Source organism: Rhodamnia argentea, chromosome 7, assembly GCF_020921035.1.
Source record: "Rhodamnia argentea isolate NSW1041297 chromosome 7, ASM2092103v1, whole genome shotgun sequence".
NCBI lineage: Eukaryota > Viridiplantae > Streptophyta > Magnoliopsida > Myrtales > Myrtaceae > Rhodamnia > Rhodamnia argentea.
This window is the reverse complement of record NC_063156.1, coordinates 12,945,004-12,951,003: the sequence shown is the minus strand read 5'-3', so window position 1 is coordinate 12,951,003 and position 6,000 is coordinate 12,945,004.

Below are 6,000 nucleotides of genomic sequence, written 5' to 3'. Positions count from 1 at the left end.
TATTTGTGTCAATTTAGTCCATCCGGCTAATTTTGTCCGGTCGATGCTGACATAACTTTGTTGGCACTAAAGTCGCCATTTTTAATTATATTTAATATTTTTAAAAATTTTCTTGGCAAGGGCGTCCTGGCTGTAATAGTTGGGAGAAAAAACTAAAGAAAAGAAGAAAAAAGAGGAAAAAAATTATGAAAAAAATTAAAATATTATTAAAAAAAAAGTCTACGTCGGTGCTGGCGGTGCCACAGAAGCACCGGCCAGCTAAAATTGGTAGGATGGACTGAATGGACACAAATGTAAAAGATTTAGGACTGAATTGACAAAAAAAAAAATTTAGAATTGAATTGTCGCAATTACGATAGATTTAGGACTTTTTTTTACAATTCTTCCCCCGAACATTAGAATATAAATTGATCTGCTGATGACAAGGGAAAAAGAAAACCAACAAGGCAAAAGATAAGAGTCGGGCAGACTTAATTCGGAGATATGTATATTCGTTAAGGCTGTTACACTATTAAAAGTCTTTTGGTGTCTTGCATCGGAGTTTTAGGTGGTGTTTGGACTTTCACTATTAATGCTCAGTTGTGGAAGCCGTTGGCTTTGGTTCTCTTCTTTCTCTAGACCAACTCTCTCCCTCATCACTTCTCTTGTATAAAATGACCTTGAATATGTCCAGTTCTGCCACCAAAAGCACAGAGTCCCTGGTGTAATTTCGAGTGCAGGCAGTTTGTGTGGCGGCCTCGGCTTAACCGGCACCGTATAAGACCCTCACGTATCGCCCGCCATACCCTGCATGTTGAACTAGAAGAGCCATCTCCTCTCCCTCTAGGCTGGCAAAAGTTACTTGATCTAAAGGTACAGCACAACCCCCTTAGCCCATCACAAGCTGTTTCTTTGCTACTTCCTGTTCCGGGTTTCCCGTTAGGTCTAGTTTTATTGGAGAAAAATCTGTTACACCATCACCATTTGATCATGATATGTGTATTCATGGAGATTCAATTATCATATCTAGTCGATCCTCACATGCATGTGTTAAGAATTTCTCTCTTGACGGACGTAGACAGTACGTAAATCGTTACTTGATGAGCATCTTTGATACGCGGTGTCGATGGAGATTTCAGTTTTTCATGCATGTATTAGTAATCTCTGTACAAGATTGTGTTGGATATGCATTAGCCAATCGCTTTCTTGGGCTATGTACATGCAAGACAGGTGAGATTTGTCATACGAAGGCTGGAGAGAATATGAGCTGCTGTGCCCGCGGCGGCGGTGGATCCGAGCTCGACTTGAAGCTCAACCTTTCCCCTCCAACGGTAAACCAGGCCACAGAGTCTGCAACTGAATCCTTAACCTTGTCGCCGGCTTCGAGCTCATGCCTGTCGCTGGAGGCGAACTCGGACGAGTCGTCGTCATCGCTCACCTGCTCCAGCAGTGATGGCCCGGCGGTCACGCCGATGGTGCTAGTCGGGTGTCCGCAGTGCCTCATGTACGTGATGATCTCGCAGGAAGTGCACCCCAAATGCCCCAAGTGCAAGAGCACTGTTTTGCTCGATATCTTGCATGGTAAACCCAAGGTTGTGGATGACCCCAAGTTGGATGAAAAGGCTTCTTGAACGATCACTTGACTCTCAGGAGAGAACGGAAGAAGCAAATCATACAAAAGATGGTCTTCAAATTCTGTTCCGTAGTTACTTCTTAGCAGGAGTATGAACGGTCTTCATATTATTTTCCTATGGTGTTTTCTCTTCCCTTGGGACAAACAAACTGTAAACCCTGCGTCGATTGATCAAGAACAGCAGAGCAAATGGGAGCGTGTTTCCTCTAGAACAAACCATCTTGTGCGTGCGTGTGTATATATGTTGTTATTGTTAATGGTTCCGAGACAACTCCCGTCACGATTGATGTCGGTTTCGTCGGAATGATAAATCTATGATGCCCGGCTTGATTATTAGAGAACGAGCTTACGTGCGTCGATCACGCACATGTCAGTTGCAAGTTTGTCCCTGCCTCGTCAAGTGCCCGCAGCACATTCCTATGCATTGCACGACACGATGTACTTGAATCCTATGTCGCAAGAGATCCAAATCAAGCTGAGGAAAGAAACGATTGAAGAGAGAGAGAGAGAGAGAGAGAAGGTGATCATTTTGGGGGCGTGATCAAGAAGAGGTGGCTTGTGGGATGAAGCGTGAAAGTGGAATTGTAGGGGTGAGGGCCGTTTTCTCAATCATCACGGTCACGAGCAAATGATGTGAGCGGCCCACGGGAAGCCTGCCTCGTGCATTGGAGAGAATCATTGAGGCCTCTTTCTCTAACTGATGGGCCCATCTCTCTACTCATTCAATTGAAGAGAGAGAGAGAGAGAGAGAGAGGGAGGGATTGGCAGCCCGGGCATCCCTCGCCCACGGCCGGCGAGGGCGGCCCTCACCTGGGGCCAGCGGGGGAAAGGAAAAAAGAACATAGAAGAGGAAAAAAAAGAAAAGGAAAACATATGAAAATAAATAAAATAAAAAATAAAATAAAGGTTCGCAAAAATGTTAAAAGAATTATTAAAAATTCTTCACGTCATTGATCGTGTCTCGTAAGACCGCCAGCATGCACGTCGGCGATGTCCGGCTACAATTGATTAGATGGACTCAATTGATAAAAAGTGAAAAGGTTTATGACTCAATTGAAAAAATCAAAAAGTTTATAACTGAATTGGCTAAAGTGCAATAGGTTTAAAGCTTTTTGAATATTTTTCCCATTTTCACTCACTAAGTTAACTATGCCTATATCTCAACTCCACTAATTATGGAACATCCCACATGTGCTAATTTATGTCGGGAATCACCATCTCCCTCTAAATTGTTGCGGATAATTATCAAAAAAGTCCTAAACCTATTGTAATTATACAAATTCAATTATAAAACTTTTTTTTTTGTCAATTGAGTTCTAAACTTTTTATAATTGTGCCAATTTAGTCCATTTGGCCAACTGGTCCGATGTGGTAATTTTTTAATAATATTTTAATAATTTCTGAAGTTTTTAATTACAAGGCAAGGGTAGCGCATGCCCTCGGCCGGCCCTGTCAGCCCAAACCCTAAAAAAAAAGTAAAAGAAAGACAGAAAAAAAAGTCATTAAAAAAAATAAAAAATCGAAAATTATTAAAGTATTATTAAAAAAACTTTCATGTCGGCCCCGATCGATCAAATGGACTGAATTGGCACAATTGCAAAAGGTTTATAACTCAATTAACCAAAAAAATTGCTTATGACTAAATTGGCATAATTGCAACATATTTATAATTTTTTTGGTAATTTCCCCAAATTGTTGCTTCCCAACATCAGGGCTCGCTCATTGTCGCCTCCAGCTTTGTACTAACCTTTTGACCTAACTTTGTGCCCACGCACTCGATCTTGGGGGCGTTTGTGCTGTATGTGGTACCTCCGCGCTCTTTTTTCTCCTGACTAGTTACTGCGCTCGTAAAATATGCAAGCGCCGTCGCCACGAACAACCCCTAATGGATGTCGTCGCCGCCTCGATCGACCCGACGGTGGACGAAGGTGTCCGCTTTGACTTCAACATTATGGAATTGCTGCTGCAACATTGACGGAGGATGTGGAGGGAGCCTTAGCTCCGACGATGGTGCGGTGGCATGGGCGCTTCTTCGAAGAAATTATCTCAAGAGTTTCAAGCGTTCAATTGTGGAAGTCAAAGCGGACGAAAAACAAGAGAGGCAGACTAGAAACAGAGAATGAATAGTTCACAATAAGGTTTCTTAGCGTTACGTTAACACGTGGGGTAACATAAATATATATATCTTTTCTTTTGGTTGTTAAGTGATTTTTGGAATCCTTTGAATTTTCTAAATTATTCTAATTTCTGCTGAATTTCTTACTTATTAAGAGATTAATGAATGATGTAGATGACACATATGAAATGCTTTCTTAATTGCTTTAAAAAAATGATTCTTCTTCCGTCCTATGCTCTTGGATTGTACAAAAAGATCTCGCGAAGACGTTAGGACTAACCAAATAAACACAATGAAATAGAGAGTAAAAGCGACAAAGAAAAATCAAAACACAAGATTTATCCTAGTTCAAGGGTGAACTACGGCTACATCAAGCAGAAGATTCCACTATCATTAGTATCTCCTACCTTTTAATTACAACTCTCAATTATGAGAGAAAGAGAATATATATCAATGATTATTCAAGGATCCAAGTATAAATAATAAATAAACTATAGGCTCAAACTATGAAAGCTCTCTGGCATCTCGAGACCGTTGCCCTTGTGACTCTCCCCGAGATAGCCTCCCTGTTCATTCACGGGGGATTGAGATTCCGTGCTTTTCTATCGATATGGAGTACAAACTATATCCCAACAGAATATTTCAAATACGAATGTTTCTATGAAATAAGGCGGTGCTACCGAATCAACCAAATCATAAAAAAAAGAAAAATCTTCTAAGCTTGATTCTTTGATTTGGTCCCAGTCACGTTGTTAATTTCCTCGCCTCGTACACGTTAGAGAAAAGGTGAAAAATCAAGACGATGGCCGCGTGACCTAACGAAATAAACAGAAGGACGACTACAAGAAAAATTGACATATCCACGTCACATCGATCTATTTTTCGGAATCAAGTGGTTGAACGTGAAACCCAACTACCTAACTTTTTAATTTCGCTGTCTTGACTTATTCGGTGACGTCATTAATCTTGATTTTTGAATTGGTCTTCCTCAAATTCATCTTTTTGCCGTCTTATGGTTGACCGATGGCCATGGAGTACGGCAAACTTTGGAAGACCGAGGCAGGATGCCCAGTCTGACCTGTTTCAACTGGCAAACAATTTCTTTGAGTCGGGCACTTTTGATCCTCTAATAAACAACACGGATTGGATAGCTAAAACTCATAGGAAAAATGCATTTACGTCGCGATCGGATTTCTTTCCCTCCTTTTGCTCTTTGGGATTTACTCTGTATTGAAGCCCATACTTTTGGGCTCTTCCACTTCGAACTAGTTTGATGAAAAGTTCGTTATGACAAAAAAAAACACACACACACAGGTATTTCTCTCTTCCAAAAAGTGCAAAATCTAGAAAGTATAAGCCAGATTAGACCCATTAGACTTTGTAATTTTAGCTATAAAACTATTTTAAAGGTGATGACTAACATGCTGAAAAGATGGCTCCCTAAGAGTATTGATGAAATGGCTAGACCTAATACCTAGATGGGGTAAATAGGTGTTTGTAATCGAACTTAGATAAATAACGAGGAATTAAAACAATCGAGTTCGATAGGAGCAAAAACAATTAACAAAATCACGCAATGTTTTTACTAATAGCAAATAGAGGCGAGTAGAGAGTAAAAGACAATGCACAAGATATTATAGTGATTCGGCTTTTGATAAACCTACGTTCACTCTCCCACACTAACAACTTATTGGCTAGATTCCATTAAGTAATTAAATGAGAGATTACAGAAAGATGTGATTGCTTGAACACAAGCACTTCCAACAAAAGTGAACTCTGCCTCTACCAAGGCTATCTCACTCTATATACTTGACTCTGTATAACACCCTTCACAAGATTTCAAGTAAACGCTCAAGTAGACAAATCTATGAAATGAAGCTCTCTTTGAATAAGGATGGTGAATTCTTGATCTATCTCACTAGTCTTCAAACTTGGTGCTCTTTATAGTCCTCGTCTTCCAAGCTTATCGCTGGACGGAACCACTCAAAGGATCAATCTCCAAAAACTAGCTATTAGGTGAATAATAAAGATCACAAGTCATTGAAATGAGATCAATCAGAATCAAGACTCCTTGAATAGAAAGTATCAATAATATCTTTGTGATTGATTAGACCATTAATTTAACTTAGGAACGAAATCCTAACCAGATAATTGGCCGTTAGTGGGGAAATTAAATCTGCCAAATAATCAAGAATAAGATTGAATGAACAGTGACGAGTAATATGAAGATCGAAATATATCTCCCCTAGAATCTCATATGAGTCTGCCTCTG